At 43.1% G+C, this 24,519-nt stretch overlaps 1 pseudogene; it reads left to right on the top strand.

Moving 5' to 3' along the window:
- The first annotated feature begins 966 nt into the window (after positions 1-966).
- On the top strand, positions 967-22,191 carry LOC127230034 (forkhead box protein H1-like; annotated as a pseudogene).
- Positions 22,192-24,519: the final 2,328 nt, after the last annotated feature.

Raw genomic sequence — 24,519 nt, 5'->3', positions numbered from 1 at the left:
TGCAGCTGCTGGAACCATGATGATCTGATTGGCCTGTTTTGCCACCCAGGGACATGGTGACATTCGGGCCTGGGCTGAAGCATAGGGCCATCCATGGCTCCTGTTACCACCAAAGCTGTGGGTTCTGGGCCACTATCTGAGGCTATGTTGACATCTTAAGGTCATTATGTAGCTGGAGCCATTCAGATCTGAGTGGCCCGTGCTTCCACAAGGTACTATAGTGACCATCTGGGCCCCGGGTTGCAGCTGAGTTCCATGTCTGTGTCTGTGGCCCTACCACAGCCAGGATATATCATGATAACCATGGCTCCTGTTACAGATAGTAACAGGCTATACTGATGCCAGGGGTCTAAGTCATTACATGGCGCCTCATTGGTGTCTGAAGGTCATCCTGCCACTGGTCCATGCCATGCCTATCTTAGTGTCCTCCTTTGTCGCCTGGCTCCACAGTGACATTCGGTCTGGGCTGCTTTTGAGGATCATGTCCATGGTCCTAGCTCAGCTGCAATCTATGTTGATGTGTACGACCCATGTCATCATCATAGGCTACAGAGATGCTCAGGGTCTAGTCAACGGCCTGGTGTCCAAGGGGTGTGCTGCCACCAGGGCCATGCCAATATGAGTGGCCTGAACAGACACCTGGGGCCATGATGTCATCCAAGCCTGGGCTGCTGCTGAAGGCCATGTTTAGGTTCATGGTCCTTGCTGGCAGTTGGAGTCTATGTCTGTGTTACCACAGTGTGCCATTGGAACCATGCATATTGAAATCCAAGGGCCATGCTGAGTTGTCTCTGCCCTTCACTGGCCCTGAATCTCTTTGGACACTAAAGCAAGAGAACTGTCCCTACACCTCATGGGAAAGCTGGCCCATGCACTAGGGAGAGATGGCCCAACCCCTCACCACAGGCATGGAATATATGGCCCTGATGGCATGGGAGAGCTGGTTCTGTCCTTCACCTGAGGGGGATGGGGCGGTCCCAGTGGCCTGGACTGATCAGCTCAGCTACTACCCAGGCCCACATCCTGGGCTTTGGGTTGACACATCCTAACATCTACCTTATCTATGACCTGCTGGAGCCCATGAAGGGACTGGTCTTACAGAACAATAGCCACAGGATCTCCATGACTCAGAGCAACAGCAGCATATCCAAGAGGAATTTTGGTGAGGGTTCAGTGACGAGGGTGTGCCAGAGGCCACAGGCCTTGAACTAGACCAATGACTCACTGCAGTGAATATTTGTGGGTGGGAATGGTTGAACTAAATGGTATATTATATGATACACCATAGCTTCCACTGTCACTAGGACAAATGTTGGAGGTATTGGAGAGGTGGGAAAGACAGAGAAGCAAGGTGTTTTTTTGTTTGTTTTGTTTTTAATTAATTGAGGGGTTCCTTTTTTGGGGATGTGGCAGGGGTGAGGGCCAGATATGGAAGGACTAGGAGGTGTGTAGAACTGGAGTGCATGTTGTGAAATTGCCCCCAAAAAACTAATAAAGAATTATGTAATGAAAAATAAAAAGATGTAGAACTCTCAGCTACCTCCCCAACACCACATCTGCCTGTGTGCCACCATGCTTCCTACCATGATGATAATGAACTAAACTCCTGAACCTAAGCTGGGCCCAATTAAATATTTTCCTCTCTAAGAGTTGCCATAGTCATTGTGTCTCTTTAAGCAACAGAAACCCTAACTAAGTCAGAAGTTGGTACTAGGGACTCAGGTATTGCTGTGACAGGCCTGACACTTTTGTTGGGAAGAATGTGGACTTTGGGGGCTCTGGATTAGGAAAGCAGTTGAATACTTTAAGTGGGGACTAATGAAACATACTAGTAGAAGCATGGACGACAGTAGTGCCGAGGGCAATTTGAACTGTAGGGGCCTGGCTCAAGAGGTTTCAAAGAAGACTATTAATATGTGGCCTAGAGATGATTCTTTTGCTATTTTGGCAAATAATGTTTTCTTTCTGCCCTTATTCAAAAAGATCTGCCTGAAGCTAAATTGAAGAGTTTTGGATTAACATCTTTGGCAGAGAAGATTTCTAGACAGCCTGGTGTTGGTATGTTGCTTGGTTATCAGTGGCCATGCTTATGCAAATCTATAATGGAAAGGAGCAAGCCAGTAAGCAGCATCCTTCATGGCTCTGCATTAGCTCCTTCTTCCAGGTTCCTGCCCTGTTTGAATTCCTGTCCTGGCTTCTTTCAGTGATGGACTTGAGTGTGGAAGTGTAAGCCCTTTCCTCCCCAACTTGCTTTTAGTTGTGGTGTTCCAACAAAGGAGCAGAAACCCTAACTAAGACACTTGTGTATTCATCTTCTAATGTAGATAGGGCTGGCCTTACCAATAGAAGTTCCTCCATGTATGATATGAATTGAAAGGGAAACACGTGCAGCCATTTATTTAAAATGTTCCCTTCCATTGTTGGTAACTAAAAATCCAAAATCCTTATATTAAAATCTTTTTTCATATAATTTATTTATTTAAATTTAAAACAAGCTTGTTTTACATGTCAATCCTAGTTCCCACGCCCTCTCGTCCTCCCATATTCCCCCACCAGCCCCTATCCAATCCCCTTTTTGCTTCCCAGCGAAGGTGGGGCCTTCCATAGGGAGTCTTCAAAGTCTGTCATATCATTTGGAGCAGGGTTCAGCCCCTCCCCCATGTATCTAGGCTGAGGGAATATCCCTCTATGTGGAATGGGCTCCCAAAGTCCATTTGTATGCTAGGGATAAATACTGATTCACTACCAGAGGCCCCATAGGCTGCCCAGTCCTCCCAACTAACACCCACATTTAAGGAATCTGAGTCGGTGCTTGTTTCCCAGCTATCAGACTGGAGTCTATGAGCTCCCCCTTGTTCAGGTCAACAGATTCTGTGGGTTTCTCCAGCCTGGTCTTGACCCTTTTACTCATCACTCCTCCTTGTCTGTAACTGGATTCCAAGAGTTAGGCTCAGTGTTTAGCTGTGGGTATCTGATTCTGCTTCCACCAGCTACTAGATGAAGGCTCCAGGATGGCATATAAGATAGTCATCAATCTCATTATCAGGGAAAGGCATTTAAGGTATCCTATCCACTGTTGCTTAGATTGTTAGTTGAGGGTCATCCTTGTAGATCTCTGGATATTTCCCTAGTGCCAGATTTCTCTTTAAACCTATACTGGCTCCCTCTGTTGTGGTATCTCTTTTCTTGTTCTCCTCTATTCTTTCCCTGACTCAATCTTCCCTGTTCCCTCATGCCCACTTCTCCCCTCCTCTTCCTCCTAACTCTCTCTCCCCTCCCCCATGCTCCCAATTTTCTTGGGAGATCTTGTCCATTTCCCCTTCTCCAGGGAACCATGTGTGTCCCTCTTAGAGTCCTCCTCGTTTCCTTTTTTTCTGGCAGTGTGGATTGTAGGCTGGTGATCCTTTGATCTTTGTCTAAAAAGCATATATGAGTGAGTACATACCATGTTTGTCTTTTTTGTCACTGGGTTACTGGGTTTTGTCACTCAGGGTGGTTTCTTCTAGTTCCATCATTTGCCTGCAAATTTCAAGATTCCATCCTTCTCCCCTCCCCCCGCTGAGTAAGTACTTCATTGTGTAAATGTACCACATTTTCTCCATCCATTCTTCAGTAGAGGGGCATTTAGATTGCTTCTGGGTTCTGGCTATTATAAATAATGCTGTTATGAACATATTTGAACAGATGTCCTTGTTGTATGAATGTGTATCTTTTGGGTATATGCCTAAGAGTGGAATTACTTATGCTGTCTTAAAATATTAATTACTTCAATAGAGGTCAAACCTTCCTATAAGATGAAACATTTCTCTCCATGTTTTGACAAGGTGTCCCCAGTTCAATGAGTTACCCCCCCCCCACTTCAGGAAAAGAATGAAGTCCGTAGAAATCTTAGCTTTTTCCTTATGTGTTTCTCTTACTAGTTTAGCAGTAGCAGATGGTCAAGCATGAGAAGAGAAAATAGGAACTGGGCATGTTTACCCTTTCTCTCTATCATCTCTTTATAACAATCTAACACATTATAATTAGAAGTCCAGTTCTCCAGCAGATGAGCTAGGAGGTGAGGTTTCTCTTTAGCCCTGACTCTTCCAAACTCCCAAATCCATGTTACCAGTAATCCAGTGGTCCTTTTCATACCTTTATGACTGGATACATCAGGATGAATCATTTGGAATTGTAACTATACATAAATGTTTAGAACCCTACAGATGGGTAGCTTTCAGATTTCAGTCTCTTCCAACTGATGTTTAACTGGGCTTATTTATGTGAAGGGCACACAATCTAGGGATACCATAAAGAAGTTGCCTTCTTCAGAGAGATAGCATAAAGTGGCTAATGGCATGCGTGCTTACTTTGCTATTTTTTTTTTTATAAAGAAAATTATCTTTGTGCTCTCAGGTCTCATCTATGAAATAAGTATAGTAACTTTGTGAGTCAACGGCTGGTTTGTCTTTAAGTCCATCTCTGCATTTCTCTGTTCTCTTGTGAGAGTTTATTTTCATGGACCTCTTGTCGCCTGACCCCTTTTGTGGGGTTAGCCAATAGGAAGTCTTGACAGAAGGTAGGAGGGCAACAGAAAGGGAAGGCCAGACCTGTGCCCACACTACCCTGAGCATGCCTGATTTCATAAGCTAAGTAAGGTTGGGCCCTGTTATGACTGGGATAGGAGGAAGAGAGGTGGCAGACATCCCTTCTTCTTCCTGTGGTGTACTGGTTGTAGTCTCCACCAGTGACTACCAAATAGCCCCTCTCCATGTTCTCAACTCCTATGTGATGACTCCATGGCAGTTGTGGCTGCTTTTACTTGGTCTTGGCTTTAGGGCAGTACAGACTATCTTCATTCATTGGCTCCTTAGCCTCAGGGTTGATGGCATCTTCTTGGTTTGCTGCTCACTGAGCTGCCTCACAGCTTCAGGTGTCTCAGCATTTCTGTCGCATACACAATTGTGTCCCTGTATTCAGTTTCTGTATTGGACAGACCTAGAGAGGTTTCTATTTTTCCGGAGGTACCGTGAATAATTATTAAAGATAACGAACCCACAAGGAGGACTCGGCTAAGGTCTGTAAATGTTTAACATTGTTCCAGAACATAGCAAGTGTCTAGCAGATAGTGACTGTCAACACTGACCTTCCTCATCAATGATTCAGAGAGCATTGTACATGAATTTTCTTTTCTTTTAATCTTAGTGGTTAAAATATGACATCACCTAGAGAAATCTGAAATGGTCACATCTGCTAGAAAGACTACTGAGCATATCTAGCTCATATGCAGTCTCCAGTTTCCATAGAAACCAAGCAGAGAAAATTTGTTAAAGGGCCTCGAAAATAGGTAGATTCAGGTCTGTATGATTATTTCTCAAACCCGTTAACACACAAACAGGCTGCTATTACTGTTATCTTATTGTCTACCTAATATCTTGTTTTTTTCTTGTAAGATGCAACAGACCGAGGATCATTTTTCTATGAGGACAATAACACAAAGTATAGGATTTCTTTGCCACAGCACAGTCCCTATCACAGATCAGTAGCAGTGATTCCAATGAGGGCTACCCTCATTGTGCACATCCATCACATAGCTGGATAAACCCATCTCGTTATCCTGTGGCTGCTCAAATGTTGTTTATTGTTTTCTGTTAAGATACAAGAAGCAAAAATTTTGACTGCAGGGGGACCAATTGAAATCCCAATTATCATCCTGGCGGCAAGAGCTCAGCTGGAATGGAAAATATTATATTTCTCTGTGTCGGAGTGAGGAAGCAGGAAGGATTCTTGGGTCATTTGATTACAAGCCAAATCCTCAAAATCCCTCTTTAGCCATCAGAGCCGGTGGCAGTAACAAGGGAGACAGGTCTGAGTCAGATCTGGCAGAATTTGAATCAATAACCAGGCAATCTTGCTTCAATTTCCAAGCAATTTTAAATCTTTCTCTTTCAAATGCCTCGAGGAGGAAGGGATTGGGGGGATGGGAGAGGAATGAAAGTATCTAGAATACCAAGGAGAGCTTTACTTTTCTGTCAAAAGATTCTTACATGTTCCTAAATGTATTCTCAGGATACAGACAAGGCTGTGTTGTCCTGAGGTCCAGCCGAAGTACCCTCTGCCTCAACAACAGCCTTCCTCTAGCAGTTTCTAGGGCCAAGTGCATGCTTAGTTTAGCTGGTTAGAGCACAGAGAAAATAAAACGCAGGTGACAGAATGGGTGAATAGATAAGAGTTGTGGGCTGCTGTCAGAGGCACAGGGATAATCTCAGTGCTGCCCCTTTCAAGCTGTGTGACCCTGAATAAATCATTTCATTCACTTGTTTATTTTTCACGAGTGACTTGGGACAGAGTGCATGGCTCAGCACAAATATTGGCAGAAATCAGAAAGGCTTGCTTGGCAAGCACACGATGCCCATACAAACATCAGAACCCTGGTGAGACAGCACTGAGAACGGACTACCGTGGCAAAGATGTTGTGTAAACAGCCCTTTCCTGATGGGCTGCTTATGGAAGAGGGTGAGAGGGAGCTGATTTTTTTCTCCTAGTGGCAGTGAAAAGAATGCTAAGTCAGAACCACAAAATCCATACCTCCTGGGTGGCCTCTCTGCTGTCCCCAGTAGGCTGAGTTGCTACCATCCATCCTTAATTGTTTTAGGGTGACTTTTTTGTCCGTGCTTTCTGAAGCGACAGATAAGAATGCTCGATGTAGCTGAAGTCTTTGAAGGCATATAGCAGTTTCTCTATGCTCCTCTTTCCTAAGAGTAACCTAAAAGCTAAATGCTCTCCCTCTGGACTTTTGTTCTCAAAGAAAGACATGCCTGCTTTATGATTGGGTTAAAAATACAGAACTTCACATGGAATCTAGGAGTGAAGACTCCATCAGGCTGACCTTGGTTGCCATGACATCCAGACAGCCATTTAACCCACTCCAAGAAGAATCATCCCAAAGGGAGAGAGGTGAATCTCAAATGTGCCATCATTTATGTTCCTTCATGGTGAAGATCTCTGCAATTGCCAGTGAGCTAATCCTCCCAACAGGCCTGAGCAGGCAGATCAATACTATTATCCCCTTTAGTGCACAGGGTTATTGCCCACTTTCAGGCTCATTATCTACCAGCCAATTATTCCATCTTTAAAGTCACATCAGTGTCTTATTTGTAACAATGGCCACTTTGTGGTTGTGACTTTGTGTTATCCATGAAACACTAAAACTGCTCTGACAAGATCAAGCGAGGCTAGAACTCAGGTACGTGATATAAGAAATGCTGGGAGGATGCAAGGTGTCTCAGGCAGCAAGGCAGGGAATTAGACCACCTGCCTACTCACCCAATGGCCTTGAAACACCCCTTCTGTCTGAGATGCTGCCAGTTAGGGAAACTAGCCTAACTTTAGTTACTTGTTCTCTTTACTCTTTCACAGAATAGTTGGGGCGAAGTGAGACAGTTTCTTGGAAATGCAGTAGGGAAGTGAAATGGTGTGTATCAAAGCAAGAAAAGAAAAGGCACACCATTCGGGGCATAGTGCCATCAGAGGAACTCAAGAGTTTGCTTGGGTGGATGGCTTAAAAGAGATCTGAGTTGAGCTGAGCATGGTGGGGCAGGCCTGTAAGCACATCAGTCCTGAGGCAGGGGTGTTTCTTTGAGTTCAAGGCTGGCCTGATCTATATATTGAGTTATAGGAAAGCCAGGGCTATTTAGAGTGACCCTGTCTAAAAAAATAAAAATAAATTCTAATCATGAAGAATTTGAGATTTATTTGAAATCTTCCAGTAAGACAAATGGCACCCCCCCCCACAGAATATAAGGTCATGTGACCAACTCATCTCACTTGTTTAGGTTTTCCCAGGAAATTTGATGGCTGTTTGACTATCCCTGAGTCTAGAGCTTCCTGTCTTTACCCTGAAGATGTTCACTAAAACCATGGATTGCATCCTTAAAAGTGATTTCCCTGAGGGTGGAGCAGATGGGTGAGTGCTAGGTAAACACAAACTGAGCTACATCACCAGCCTTTTGGAGGTTGTAATTTTATTTATTGATTGATTTTTGAGACAGGTTATGTAGCTTTGACTGGCCTGGAACTTTATAGATAGATCAAGCTGGCCTCAAATTCAAAGAAGTCTGCCTGCCTCTGTCTCCCAAATTCTGGAATTAAAGGTGTGTACCACCACACCTGATCCATGGATGTTGGAATTCTTAATCATCACCAAGCTCAACTTCTCTTCAAGACAATCCTGGGGTTTCTCCTTTCCAGAAAGGTACTGAGATCTATGAAGAGACTTATTATTACAGAATTGGGGAATCAGGAAGTTCTTTGTCAAACAACAAAGAGGTTCTTTGACAACCTCTGCTTTTAGACAACCTCTGTGCTGAGGTAGGAGGGAGGCATAGAAGAATCCCTGGGAGCTGGCCCGCTAACTTGGCACATGTAGCAACAAAGAAGAAAAACCCCGACTCAAACAAGGTGGAAGGGAAGGACCAACAGCTGAGAGGGTCCTCTGGCCTCCATGTGCACATCATGACATAAGCACACTCACATATTGATGGGGAATGTTCTTTTGTGTATTTGTTTCTCTTATTGCTTAATGAATAAAATGTTGATTGGCTGATTGGCCAGACAGGAAGTGACATAGCTGGGTAGAACCAGGATATAAGCAGGGACAAACAGGAAATCACTCTCTTCTCTTTGGAGATGTTTAGCAGTCACCATGTGAGCTACCAAAGGAGTGAGAGGTCCAGACCCTTCTTTGGTAAAATAAGTCACAGCCTCGTGGCAATACATAGATTGATAGAAATAGGTTAATAACTAAGATGGAGCTAGCCAATAAGAAGCCCAAGCCACCAGCCAACAGTTTCATAATTATTATAGTGTCTGTTGTGTTTATTTGGGGCTCAAGGGCAGTGGGACCTGCTGGGCCAGAAAACTCACATTACACACACACACACACACACACACACACACACACACACGGACACACACGGACACACATAGACAATGCATAATATGGATAAACATACGCACAAGAAAACAAAAAAAAATGAATATTTATGATCTTAACTTCATTACCGATTTGGATATTGTGTGAAATCATTAATATAGTTTATATTTATCTTGGAACTTCCATTTGTATAATCAAATGTAGTCATTTGATTATTTGAGAGTGCATCCTTGACCTTTCTATTGTGGATGGTGGAGCTTAGGTCAGTGAAGGCCTGGTCTGCCCTATGAAGTCAATGTGGCATTTCTTGTGTGAAGGTTAGTTGTGCAGGGAACATAGATTAGCTGCATAAAGTTTCTGTTCTCCTAGGAAGTGGGGAGTTGCCAATGGTGCCAGTGTCTGGGCACTGATACTGATTTTCCTCTTCAATTCTGTCCTGAAGTGAGCATCCAGGGTCTATGTTAGAATCTGTGAGCTCCATCCAGTCTTAGGCTCTTCTGATTTTTTCTGGATACATGTGCCTGGGAAGTTAAAGGTACGGAGGTCAAAGGACATGGTAGGACCATTATCTAGGCAACGATGGGAACCAAAAATGGGGTTGGAGGAAAGAAATGAGTTCTTCTGGTAATTCCAAATGTCAAGTAATAACATGGGATGGGAGAAGTCACACAAGCTGTGTTTCTGGAAAAAAATCTGGGTTCCCAGAGAGTAGCTGGGATACAAGTAGATGTGTGGAGCAGGCCAGGGCTGGGAATTGGGATGCTGACCAATGAGCTTTCTTTCTCCTGCAAAGTAGCTGTTTTATGCAATAAGAATTCATGATGTTGCTCAGGTTAGCTTTAATCTTATGAACTCAAATGGGCCTCCTGCACTAGCCATCCCCCCCCCCCAAATTCTGGGGCTACTGGACTATTCTTGTGACTTGGCCAAAGCAATTTAATTTTTTTTTTGTTTTTCAAATGCTCAAGCCAAAACATATAAGATTGTAGTCATATTGAGAATGCTTGTAAAAATGTTTTTTTAAAACCTGCAACTATATGATATAATAATGTGTGTTTGTATTATTTATCTTTGTTGTTATTATTTATCTTTGTTGACTGAATTTAGAATGCTAAGCATGAACTCTGTCACTGAGTTGATCTCTTGATTTAAGCCCTTATTTATTTATTTATAACATTTTAGAGTGGTTGGATAAAATAGTAAGTCTAGGAATGATACTATAACTTAGCAGGTAGAATGTATCCCTAACCTGTGTGAGTGCTGGGTTTAAGTCCCAGAACCATATATGCTGGGTATGCTGGTACACAGCTGTAATCCTAGCACTTGAGGATGTAGAAGTATCGGTTTAAAGTTACCCTTGGCCACTCAGAAAATTTAAGCCCAATGTAAGCTTTGTAAGACCTTTATGAAAAAATGACAAAAATTAATGCTCTAACAATTATTAAATTTTGAAAAGTGATACAAAGTGACATCTTTAAGACATGTGGCAACTGAGGACATCTGAGAATTCTGTTGGTTAAAACGTCTTCATTTATAATTGAAGAAAATATTAATCTTTAGTTGTCTTCATTCATAATTGAAGAAATATTAACCTTTAGTTACAACAGAAGTTGTAAAGGTCCTGACCATAAACAGCATGGGCTTCATCAGCCATATGGTCTCTGTCAGCAAATATTCAAATCTTTCAATGTATGTGAAAGCAGCTACAGTTAATATGTAAATGAATAGCATAGCTATATTTTAATAAAGCTTTATTATGGGCAGTCAAATTTGAATTTCATATAATTTTCACATGTCCTGAAATAATATTCTTTATTTTAATTGTGTTTTCCATCCATTTGAAAATGTAAGAAAATATTCATGGCTCACAAGCTAGGAAAAAAATAGGTGCTAAGGAGCTAGATTTGGTTTGTGGGCCATAGTGTGCTGACCAGTGAGTCAGAGTGAGTCAGAATAATGGTGAAATCTTTAGATACCATCTAGGTTTCAAGAGATGCAGTCCCAGAGGAAAAGGAGTAACTCAGTAGACCCCCGAGAGCTTAGTTTAGCACAAGTCCAGACTCAGGAATGGTTCAGCGTAGAGAATTGGGGCCAGAGGAAGGCCCAGGGCTTTTAGGAGAGCTGGTAACATAGATCTTAGTTCCTACTGCTTGATGAGGAAAGGCTCATCAAGAAACATGCAGAAACATTCATTGCTGCAGCCACAACCATCACTCACTTTAATACCTGGCTTTTCTTCAGTGACCAGCATACAGCCTGGCACATAGAAGGTATTCAAATATCATATGTTAAGTAAATGACTGAGAGCTATCCAAGGCTTTGTGCAGTCAACAGGAATTGAAGCTTCAGGAGAGGAGGACAAAGGCTGGGAAGGGTTACTGCTCCTGGGCAGTACTTCTTTCTCCCTGGCTGGGGTGATGTCTGCAAATCAGAGTCCACAATTATAAGTTTCAGTCCTTGTGCTGAAATCCAGGTGTACAGACAAGAGTGTGTTTTCACTGTGCTCCTTACTTTCCCCAGACACACAAAATGTTATACACACTACTCTCCTGCATTCAGTAAGATCATGTGACAGAATTCTGTCCAATACATATTGAAGGAAGTAATATGCAATACTTCCAGTCTTGGCTCTTAGTAAGTCTAAAAATTTTCCATTCACTTTAATTTTTCTCCATGTTCCTCATAGGATAGAATCCAAGATATTAGATATTAGAGACACATGATGGTAGAGTTGAGCACCCCAGCATGGCCATCTGGAGGTTGAGAAGTCACCCAACTTTCCCAGACTGGAGAACTGGAGAAAGTTTTTAAGCTGCTGAAGTTACCCCCCCCCCCTTTTTAAACAGTAACATAACAGCCTACCTGAGAGTGCATTTCATTCTCAAGGTCAAAGGGAATTCACATTTCTTAAAAGAAGCAATCTTTGAGTTCTCTACACATAGATCCTGTGGCTCAAATTCAAGTACAAGTAGATCCATAGGAGGTGTAGGAAGTACAAGCAGGAGAGTGGGGAGTACAATGGGAATGTGAGGAACTAGACAGGGTGTTTTCCCAGCCAGCTACTTCCCTCTGGAGCTAAATCCAGTGGGGGAAACTGAACCAGAGTAAAAAGCATACCTCAATGTTCTCCCATTAAAGGGGATGAGGCCAGTGTATGAATACATCATTTTCTGTCAGTCATTGATCTAGGGCTATTGGGAATCGAGAGTTTACTAGCCCAGCCCAAGAGGTTAATGATGCTTAGGCTAAGGCAGATGGGAAAGAGGCACACAAAAGCGGTTGGAACTGGGCTGGAATGTGCTGAAGTTGTGGTGGCTTAAGAACATGGGTGGGGACCAGTAGCATCTGTATACACTGTTTAAAACACACACACACACACACACACACACACACACACTTGTATTTCTGTGGCAGTTCAGGTCACCATGGTTCTGATCTCACTTGGTTAAGCCCTCTGCTTTCTGATAGAAACAGTTTGAATACAGTTATGACAAAGAAACAAAGAACATCAGAATATAGCCTTTGGACCGCTCAACTGTTCTTGTGCCTCCTTCTCCCCACCTGTAAATTCCATGTCCTCTTCCAACTCTAAAATTGTAACTCCAACATCTTCCAGCTTGAGCACTGGCCTGTCTGCCTGTTGTGAGAACCTCCACAGTTACAGGAGTGGAGAGGAAGCATGAGACCAGAACAGAGAGGGAGACTCATGTGTGGAAATTTTCTGGGGACTAGAAGGCAGGACATTTTGAAAACTGAAACAGAGAGTTAGCTGGAGCATTAGTTGAATTTTTTGAGTACACTTGCTGGGGTCTAAACCTTGATAAACTCACTAAATATCTCATGAATCAAAAGACGTAAATTTGAGGCGAATACAGGTTATAGTGTGAATTTAATTTCTGCTCAGGAGAGTGAATGTATTTAGTGTGCTGGATTAAGGAGACTCTTGGCAAAATCTAAGGTAGCTTCAGGGTAAGATGGGAAGTCCTGAACTGGGAATCTGAGATCTGATAGCATTCCCAATTGGTAGTGTGTTTAGCTTCATACTATCTTGATTTTTTTAACCCCATGGAGTAACATGACAAAGGACAAAGGATAGAGACTGCTACACTCTAAGTTTCAGCCAAACTTTAGCATTCTGTATGTTTAAAAATTGAACCTCCAAGATATGCAGTAGAAGGAAGTTGGTGGAGTCTTCATGATATCACTTCACTTCCTTTCTGTTTATATCCCAGGGCCTAGGTTATGTGTCAAAGGTCATCTGTGTAGTACATCAGTCAGTCGGGAGTGGGCTTTGCTTAACTCAGAGCCTTTTCTTCCTGAGTAATTTCCTCCATCCCAGAGAAATAGACATGGAGGAGCCTCGTGAACCCTAATGCTCCAGGCCACAGATGGTTAAACTAATTAAGAACTCTTGGACACTTTCTTCTTTGATACTGGTTTAGACTTGAGAAAAATAGTGCCTGTCTTGTCCCTTGGAGTCCTATTTAAGGATGAGACTCTGATCCTATCTTCAGTAAGGGATGCATAGAGTTTTTTTTTTTCTGCACTAACTCAGTTGAGTGTAGAGTTAACTGGATGTCCCACTTATGCAGAATACTGACCCAAGTCCCCCCTCCCTTTTTTCATGTGTTTCCATGCTTTTAGTTCTCATATTCACTAATTGCTAGGATTTCTTCTCATGGGCTCATGATGTTTTCCTGTTTACTGGCATTTTTCCAGAGTTCCCTATCCTGTTCTAGTGATCACTCTGCTTCTGAGTATTTTTAAATTAAAGATTTACTTTACTTTTAAGTATAATTATAAGTATGGGTATGTACATATGAGTGCAGGCATCTACAGAAGCCAGAAGAGTTGGAGCCCTAGGAATTGGTGTTGCAGGAAGTTGTGAGACACCTCATGTGGGTGCTGGGAATTGAACTTGGCTCCTCTGCAAAAGTGAAAAACACTCTCAATAGCTGAGCCACCTCCCCCACCCTGTTTCTGTATCTTTATAAAAATATTTTGAGCTGGGAAGTAGTTGCACATACCTTTAACCCTAGCACTGGGGAGATAGAGCCAGGCAGATCTCTGAGTTCCAGGACAGCCAGAGTTACACATGGAAACTTTGTCTCAAAAAACAAAACTGTAATATATATAATCTTACTTTCATATAGTATAGATACTTTCCTCTTTGTGTCAGAATTATAGATCTTATAACCAAGTTCTCAAATTCCTTCAAAGTATTCTGGATGGTTTTTATTGGAAACACATTGAGCCTATAGATTAATAAGAATTGATATTTTGCACTAAACTCTTTTATCTAACAACATGCATATTTCTTAACTTATTAAAATATATTATTTGATGTCTTTAACTATTTAGGCAAGTTCTCATTATGCAGGCAGGCTGACCTCCAATTCAGAACCCTTCTGCTTTAGTGTCACTAGTGTGAGTGATACAGATGTGAACCAACACACCAGGTTGGAGGAGGACACAGGGCCCAGCCCCCCCCCCCCCCCCGCCACCAAGTGCAGATCAGGATGTAAGGATGTAGACTCCTCAGCTGCTTCTCTTGCATCATGCCTTCCTGTCTGCTTCCTGATCCTCTGAAATCCTCAATTAAATTCTTTCCTTTATAAGTGTTGTCTTGGTCATGGTGTCTCCTCATAGCAATAGAACAATAACTAAGCCAGAAGTTGGTACTAGGACTGGAGTGTACATTCATGTAAGGTCAAAAGTGGGCATTAGATATCTTCCTCAATTGCCCTCCACCATAGTAGTTAAGACAGAGTACCTCACTGAGCTTAGAGATCACTGCTTTGGTTAAACTGGCTGGCCAGTGAGACCTGGGGATCTTGTCCCTACTTCCCAGTGCCAGAATTACATGTGTTCATTGCTGTGCCTGGCTTTTTACATGGCTGCTGAGGAGCTAATCTCATGCCCTCATGCTTGTGCAGTATATGCTTTACTGACAAAGCCATCTCTCCAGCCCCAACTTTTTCGAATGCATAAAAATTCTATATATTTTTGTGTATTTTTAAAAAGGTTAATTCAGAGATCTTTACAATTTCGTTGCCATATTGGCTTACATTTTATTTTCTGTTGGCCCTTGCTGATATGAACTGTTTTTTCCAAAGCAGAAGTAATGAGGTAGTCAGTAAACCTTTGCCATTCTATCGCTTCAGGGCAAAGGCATATGCTTTTATGATATAAGTGGGTAGTGTCTAAGGTGTGGTTTTAGAAAAACTGAAATAAGACTGTGTTATGTGATATTTTATTTGTGTTCTGACAAATAAAGCTTGCTTGGATCAGAGGGCAGAGCCAGCCACTAGTAAACCATAGAGGTCTGGAGGGCTGTACAGGAAGTAGTAAGGCCAGGTGGAGAGAGGATCTAGGCCCTTTCGGACAGAGGAATGGAAGAGGTAGGAAGCAGCTGTGGCTGCTCCTCTGCTTCTCTGATCTTTCAGGTTTTCTGACTCCTGGTTTTTATTAGTTAGACTAATTGGAGTAACACTTCAAAACACGCTGTCAGTTTATATGGGAACCTCAAATTACACATTTAATGCATGTTTCTAACCAACTGAGCTCCGTGTCTCTGGAGGGCAGCTGTCGATGCAATACAAGAATTTAGAGCTCTTGAACCAGGATGACCTTAAGAGTCATCCAGTTCACCTTCTGGGTGTGTTTATATTTTCAGGGGTGTATTAGTTTTGTGTCTGGCCAACAGTTGTGTGACTTTCTCAGAGATGTGACATTCACCACTTCGTGAAGGAGTCCAGCCCTCATCATTGGGCTCCTTTGCTTACCTGAAGCAGCAGTAACACTTTCTCCATTGTATCTCTTTATTATGCCTTGACTATATATACAGCTGAATAGTGTGGATTTTCATTTTATAGCGTAATGATTGCTCTTGTTTCTGGTATACTTATAGAGCTATGAGTGTCTTTGGGGGAGGTAGCCATGACTTAATGCATCTATTAATTAATTTATTTATTTACTTATTTATTTTAATTCTCACAGTCTAGCAGGTTCTTGGTACCTAGTAGGTACCAAAGGACAACAAATAAATAAGTCTTATATAGGATACTTCTCATGCACCTTTTCTGATTCTTCTGGTGCCCTAGTCTCTTGGATCCTCAGCTGAGTGTCCACCTCAGCCCCCACTGTGCCTACCTTTCTGAGAGTCTACTCATGGACATCACTGAGAAGTTCTACAACCACTTCTCAGCTTGGGTCTACTTGGCTTCATTTATTAGGTCCCTTTATTGCCTCTCCAGGAACTTCCCCTCTCCTTATGCTATTTCTATGTGGTCTGGTTAAGTACTTGTGTTCTTAGAGACTTTACCACTCCTGCCTCTGATGTGGGTTATATTGACCTGACATCCCAAGTAATTGCCAAGGGGACAGATGAGTTAACCTAGCAATGGAAGGAAGTTAATTTTTGGAGTTGTCACATTTCTGCCAATGGAAAACAAACGAAAGGAAGTCAAAAGCCTTCCGACCCTTGCCTCCTCTCTCAGACTGGTCCAAGGTGCAGATTCACAACATGTCTTTTTTTGTGGAGAGCTGCCTCCCTTGCATGGAGCCTTTTGACAGCTCTCATCTGAGTCTTCCAAAGGCAGGGTCTCCCTTGAAGCCCCCAAAAGGAGGAAGAATAGGTACCTATGGCATGACCATGCTTCCTGCTTGTACTTGGCCATGATTGCCTTGATAATTCAGGTCATATCCTTCCACAGGCTGGAGCTGGGCTAGATCATCCATTAGGTCCAGGCAGTGTCCCTCTTCTTCAGGGGCAATTATGAGAGCGGGAAGGGCTCCATCCACCACTTTTCCTTTAATGGATGCTTCTGCAACGTGCTCGAGGACCCTGTGAAGCCTCAGGCCAAGGGCAACTTCTGGGCAGTGGACATGGGTCTGATCCCAGCAGAGGTGCTTCTCCTTCAGAATACTGCCCTGTACCAATGATGGCAGACTCAGGGCACACACAGAGCCTTTGCCAAATACCTGAGCCCCTACACATTACATCCAGGGAGGGTTTCAGTATCAAGTGCCTGCTAGAGGACCCTGGGAAAGAATATGGCCAGCAGCCTGTGCTAGCTGGACAGAGCAGCTCAACTCAGGCAGGTAGGCTCCTGGTCTAAGGGAAATGAAGGGGTGTGTACTGTACCTCCTAACTCCTCTGAGAAGCTTTTGTGCCTCCCCACCCCTGTTCCATTCCTGGTCCTACAAGAAGAGAGGGGGAGACTTCCCAAGAGGAAGTCATCAGACTTTCTCCCCTTTCCCTAGAGCAAGGCACCTGGCCCATCCACTTACTTCAGAGTTTTCTCAGATCCCATGCAGTGTCCATCAGGAGAACAGAGCTTCCTTGTGGGAACAGCTACCCACCTCTTACTTGCCCATCTATACTCCCAATGTAGTAATGCCCTTGGCAACACTATCTCCCACTTCTTGTTTTCAGTGCCCATCCTCAACCAGTCTAGCCCATTGGGGCATAGGTACTAAACCCTAAGGGTCCCAGGACCTGCTTTGTGATCTGATCTAGATTCCCTCTCCCAGGGAGTACCTCCCAACAAGAGCATCTATGACGTGTGGATCAGCCATCCTTGGGGCCTGACTGTTCCTGCCCAGGCTGGTCCATCATGTTTTGATTCTCACACACACAGGGATCAAGTGTGGAAAAGCAGGACTCGGGCTCAAGTAGTACCACCTTTCTTGATTCCATCTTCTCAGGCCCTTGTGCCATCCATCTCTCCATCCCTCTGTCACCATGCCTTCCTGGCTCCAGGCTGGGGGAAGGAGAGCCAAAAGTGAGTTCAGCCTGAAGTCTTACCTTTACCTCCCAGCTGCCTGCACCTATTTTGGGAAAGGGCTAGGACATGAAAGATTGGACACTGCATAATATGGGGGTGATGGAAGTAGGGGAGAGATTAACAGTAAAGGAGTTTACAACATTAATAAAAACAAAAGAACATCCTTTGAGAACAAACAAGCACACTGAAGGAGTGATACACCACATCTCCCCAGGGCTCACGATGCAAAGTCACACATGACCTCATGGAGTGTATAATACTCGCTTAGTGTAACCTTTCAATTGGCTTCTGCTGCTTTTTCCTCCACTCTCAAAGTCAGAAGATCTTACCTCTCAAGTAGACTCTCAGCACTTACTTCTTATCTCATGCTTTTTGTGTAACAGGAAACTACTTGTGCCAAGACAGGTAGCATGGGGGAAACAGCAACAGCAATGACCACAAAAAAAAAGCTCTCATTGAATGCTTTCCTGCAAGGTAGTAGTATGCTTGCTCATGCAGGTATGTGTGGAGGCCAGAGGTCGATGTCTGGATGTTGTCTTCAGCTATTTTTCCACTTTACTTTTTGAGACCCAGTGTCTCACTGAACCTGGAGTGTACCATTTCAGCTGGGTGGTTCCACCCTCTCCCATCCTCTTCCCCTGGGGTTACAGGCAAGCACCCCCCCAACTTCTGTGTGTGTGTTAGAGATCTGAATTCAGATGCTTATGCTATATAGCAAGCACTCTACCCATGGAATCATCTCCCAGCCTCTCTGCTCTTATATCCAAGTGTTCATCTATTCCATCTTGAATTCTCTTCTCTAAACTGGCTGTTTCTTAACATCCCCCTCAACTACATTTCTGAGAATTGAATGCCACATACAATAAAAGTATCACTTCTTACCTTCTAACCTGAGGTCATCCCTTCCTCCATTTAGAGGGAAAGGGAATCTGGACATGGCACAGACTACTGCATCTAAAACATTGTGTTCTGCATTATTTTATTTGACCCTAACAACCATTGTTCCATGCAAATGATTTTCTCATGACACACACACAACTAGTTAAATGATTTTCAGTGCCTTCCATATCTCATTAACTGATAAATGGGATGATTAGCATTTGAACCCATCTCCAAAATTCCTGTGATGCCAACCCCCTAACACATTTAACAGTTGTGATGGTTTGACTAGGAGTGGCTCCCATAGGCTTATATATTTGAATGCTTGGTCATTAAGGAGTGGTGCTACATGCAGGGATTAGGAGGTGTGGCCTGGCTGGAATAGATGTAGTCTTATTGGAGGAAGTGTGTCACTGGAGGTGTACTTTGGAGTTTCAAATGCTCAAGCCAGGCACAGTGTCTTTTGCTTTTAACTTCTGCCTGCTGATCTGAATGTAGAACTCTCAGCTACCTCTCCAGCACCATGCCACCATGCTTTCTGCCATGATGATAATAGACTAAACCTCTGAACTAAGCCATCCCTAATTACATGTTTTCCATTATAGGAGTGTAAGCTGATTTTTCTGTCTTGCCTGCCAGCTCCCAAATAACTACATGGAGACTTCTTATTAATAACGAAAACTTGGCCAATAGCTTAGGCTTGTTTCTAACTAGCTCTTGTAACTTAATTTAACCTACATCTTTTAATCTATATTCTTTTATGTGGCTCAGTTACCTTTACTTTCAACTGCCTATGCTGCTTGCTCTGTGTCCTGGTGTCTCTTTGAGACTGTGCCTTTCTTCTTCCCAGCATCCTCTGTGCCTGGAAATCCTTCCTAGTTATTGGCCATTCAGCTTTTTGTTAAACCAATAAGAGTGACATTTTCACAGTGTACAAAAGATTATTCCACAACCATAAGAACTGCCATGGTCAAGGTGTCTTTTCACAGCAATAGAACACCAATGAAGACAATTGAATAATGTAGGGACAAGCTTCTTTCATGGCTCACACTGTTCTAAACATCAAGTTTCTGCATGGAGACCCAGAGAGGGTCTTGTCTGAAGTTGTGAAGGTGCAACCTGGATTTCATTGGAGCCCCCATTGGGGATACCTTCCAAGGAAAGCTGCTAACAAGAAGTGGTGCCAGCCTGAGAGAGAGAGAGAGAGAGAGAGAGAGAGAGAGAGAGAGAGAGAGAGAGAGAGATTGCTCTCACAAAGATGAAAAGAATATGAGATCTGACTAGTGCTTTTACATCAGACATGGAGGTATGGAGTTAGTTTGGCCAGCATGGTTGACACTACCAGACAGAATGGCAAACTAGCCTATCATCATTCACCCAAGACATTGCACTATGGCTACTGAGTCCAACCAGTACTTTGTATGTGGGAAATAGTAAATAACATTTGACTGTGTGATACAGTCAGGGTAACTGAACAAAGACAAAGATCTTCAAGGTAAACATTGGGCAACCAATTGTATCCAACCTGAGAATCAGGAATCAGTGTAACTGAGAACCCTAAGATATCCAATGAGACAAGGCTCACCCACAGGATAGTGAGGGGAATATAATCTGAGTTATTCGTGTGGCTGAGGAAGTACCACCGACTGGGAGGCACATGAGAAAGCTATCGAGGGAGAAGTTTTGTTTTGCCTTCTGACCTCGGCAATGGCTCTATTATGATTCATGCTGTGTGGCCATCCACACACTTACATTTATCTTTCAGACTTTTCTAGCAAAGAATTATCCTGCCTAGGAGGGAAGACCGAAGATAAACAGTCATGTCACTTGTAACCTGAGGAAGAAATGTTAGCAACTGAGAGTTCTGTGCAGCTCAATCAATTTCACTGGGCAGTGTCCATTGACGGGTTTTCATCTAGTCATTTCTCAGAGCCAAAGCACTTCCCATGGAGGGGCAGTTAAAACATCTTGTTTGTTTTCCCCTCCATTGCCAATACCATGTTTTCCTCATCTCCTAAGTGAATCACAGATGGTCCCTGACTTAAAGTGGTTCATCTGATAATGTTTTGACTTCACAAAGGTGCAAAAGCTCTTATGTGTTCAGTAGAAGCTGAACTTTGAATTTTGATCTCTTCCTGGGCTGGTGGCATGATGCTCTCATGAAATGCCGGGCAGCAGTACTGAGTTGTTGCTCCAGTTAGCCATGAGATCACGAGAGCAAACAACTGATACTCTGGGGTGTTGTGTGTTGCTAAGCTGTGCTATTTGCTAGGTTAGTCGCATTAATACACTTCCCACTTACGATATTTTCAATGTACAACAGAGTAAGAGGGACATCTGTGGTGTCATAATCCTGGCTCGTTTCTCTACCCATCCTTCTTCCTCCTTCACTTCCACTCTTTACATTGTTGATAGAGCTGCTCTCAATGACACATCTTAGTGTGGAAAGTTATATCAGTGTCCCCCATGTCTTATCCCCCTTGTCCCTTGGAAAGCTTAGATTTTATTTCTTCTAAAAGGGTGGAGGAAAATATTCTTCTCCTGTTGTTTGTGAGTGTGACCATGTGACTGGTGCAGCCAATAAAGAGGAGTGAGAGCGATGATGTGCCAGTTCCAAGCCCTGGGGTTTAAGAAGCTTGTGGCATTTCCTCTTGCTTGTTTGTTCTCACTTATCTTTGCTCAGCTGTCCGCACCACCATGAAGAATCCCTGCTTAATGGATCAGTTGCCCATTTCCACCTCTGCTTTCTTTCTGATTCCATAACATTTTATTTTCATTTTGGTGTAGCCCCCAATATTATTTCAGAGTCAGTTGTTGTGACACTGACTAGTCAGATACCCAAATCTGTATTTATCCCCTCTTTCCTCGTGTGCAAATCCTGATTTTTTTTTCCAGCTTGGCAGTGTTCCCAGGGAGCCCCACATACCTCCCTGTGTGTAGTTGAGGGTCTGGTGAATGCAAAAGATGCAGTTCTGATGAATATAGTTGTTTTTTATAAGGATCAGGAATTTAGTCTCACCTACTTTTGAACTTTTACTACTTGGCAGAGTGGCAGGCACACAGCGGATATTGGTACAGGTTTGCTGAATTGAGTTGAAGCATCCATATTATATGGAAGCTAAAGGTTTGAGGACCTAAGTTTGGGTTCCATCCTTCATCAGAGATCCTAGAACACCTACTAATCTATCTGTTCCCAAAATAGTCTATTAATTTCTCCTATGTCTGATAGCATACCCTACTGTGTTCTACGGGAAACTGGAAAGAATATTGCTAATACACGAATTCAAGGACTGCTCTACTGACTATTAAGAACTTGAAGCCACAGTGAATAAACTCCTTTACATATTAATGAGCAAACACATCATTAGTGCCAGTGTGAGGTCAAGGTGGTTAGAGGGGAAAACTCACCTTCTCTGCCCCTACAGCCAACTAAAACTCTTTCTAAACAAACTTTGAGAATACCAAAGTAACACAGCAGGATTTTGGTCCCTCTCTACTCCCACAGGGACCAAGGAAGAGGGGAGAGTGGTCTCTCAGGGCTATCCTTCAGCTGTGTTCCCAGCCACTACACTAATCCTGGGGGCAGTGTGCCCGCGCAAAGATGGTTAATGAATTATCATCTCTTCATACCACCTCATTCTCCAGCTTTATTCACTTTGCTCTTCCGTTGTTTTCTTTCAGAGGTGGCCAGATTCTTCTTCTCTTGTCCAAAATAAAAGAAAGCCCACTCCTTGGCATTTTTATGAAAACCTGCCAGTCATTCCTGTTTATTTTTTTCCTCTCCCATAGCCTCATAGCCTCATGTTGGCTTTGGTTTCATCACTCTACTAAAACTACTAATCAGGGTGAGGTTTCCCTTTTGCCAGGCCCCCAGCTCAGCTCCATCCTCCTCAGCCTTCACACGCACACCCTTGGCTACTTGGAGGAATGCATGGCCTGTATATAACCACGTCTCAGTCAGGCCACATCGCACACTGAGCTTCTCTCCCCACTGACAGCTGCGGGTGTGGTGGGGCAACACAACCGTGTATACCTAAGTGTTTCCTTTTCCATGGCATCACAGGTGTGTGAAGACATGGGTGTAGAGTGTTGGTCTCCCCACAGAAAGGAGAACCTAGCACGAGTGAAAGCTCACACATGATGCGGAATATGACTTTCTTCTTTTCACTCTTAGTATTAATCAATGTAATTTTTCTTCTTTCTTCCTGATCAGATTTGACTTGTCTCTGAGTTTCTTCCAAGCATGTTCTCATGCCATCTTTTATGGCCAAAGGCAAGCCCTTTTCAGTGACCTGCCTCTGCGTAGAAGGTTGCATTAGTGTCCCCAGTATTTCATATCTCCCATTCCCTGGACAGCTTAGACTTTGTAGTTCCTACCAAAAGCGGGGAGGAAAACAGTTCTGGCCTGCTAGTTTGGGGTTTGCCCACATGGCTGGTTTCAGTTCTGCAGATGAATGATGCTATAGATGCCTCAGGGTGGGCTGAACAACCTCCCCAAACACCCATGGCCTAATCTGTCAAACGGGTGACTTGTTAATTATATGGTAGAAGAACTATACCAATGAGATTAAACTAAAGTGACATTCTTGTGATTGTTCTGTTTTCAGAGTGGCTCCTAAATGCAATTGCAAATGCTCTTAGAAGAAATAGATGGAGGGAGATTTGACTATAAAAGAGCAGTGACTGGTCAGAGAAGCAGAGACTGGGATAAGGCTTGCAGGAAGAAGCAGCCTTGCCTGTTCCTGACTTCAGCTTAACAAGTATGTTTTGGGCTGCTGGCCTGCAGGACAGTTAGAGAATAAATCCATGCTGGCTTAAGCTGCCAGTCTTTGTTGTAATTTGTTATGGCAGTTAGTAATTATGTTTCTGGGGCACAGTGTGATGTTTTGACACACATGTACAGCACAGAATGGTAGGATCAAGGTAATTGGCATACATATCACCTTAGACATACATCATTTGCTTGTGTTGGGAACATTCAAAATCCTATCTACTGGCTGTTTTGAACCATTCAGTTAATTGTTGTCAATCGTATTTTACTGTGCCAATGAACTGCAGAAGTTGTTGCTTTATCCAGTTGCTTCACTTTACCTATTAGCTATACCTTCCCCTGCTTTCCTCCCCCATGCCTTTCCCAGGATCTGGTAACCTCATTATTCTAGTCTCCATTTATCTGAGATCAAGTCTGCAGCCTTCATAGGTTAGCAAAAATACGTGATATTTGTCTCTATGCCTGAACTATTTTACTTGGGATCTGTTCCCCAGTTGCTTCAAATGACAGAATTTCATTATTTTCATGTCTAAATAATATTCCACTGTGAATAAATGCCACATTTCCCCTTATTCATCCAGTTGTCAATGGGCACTTTGTTCCATTCCCTTTTTGATATAATGAACAGTGGGTGCTTTGATAAACTTTTGAGGCTGGTGTTTCTTTATCTAACAGTTCTGATTTCTTTGGATATTTAGTAAGTAGGGGGATTGCTGAGTCACATGGTAGATCTTTTCTAGGTGTATGTGTGTGTGTGTGTGTGTGTGTGTGTGTGTGTGTATATATGCAATCATACTGTTTCTGTCTTTGTTCTATTGCTGTGAAGAGACACCATAACAATGGCAACTCTTATAAAAAGAAAACATTTAATTGGGTCTTGCTTATAGTTTCAGAGGTTTAGTCCATTACCCCCATGGCGGGGAACATGGGCAGCAAGCAGGCAGAAATGATAGCTGTGAGTATTACAACCTGATTTGAAGGTGGCGGGAAGAGAGAACCACTGGGTCTGGCTTAGGCTTTTGAAAATTAAATCACACTTCCAATGACACACTTCCTCCAACATGGCCACACCTCATAATCCCTGTCAAGTAGTGGCACTCCCTAATGACCAAGAATTTAAATATATGAGCCTATGGTGGACTTTCCTATTTAAATTACCATACATA

This window comes from Phodopus roborovskii, unplaced genomic scaffold (genome assembly GCF_943737965.1).
Source record: "Phodopus roborovskii unplaced genomic scaffold, PHOROB, whole genome shotgun sequence".
Lineage (NCBI taxonomy): Eukaryota > Metazoa > Chordata > Mammalia > Rodentia > Cricetidae > Phodopus > Phodopus roborovskii.
The sequence above is the reverse complement of the archived record's forward strand: the minus strand, read 5'-3'. Positions and strand labels throughout refer to the sequence as shown.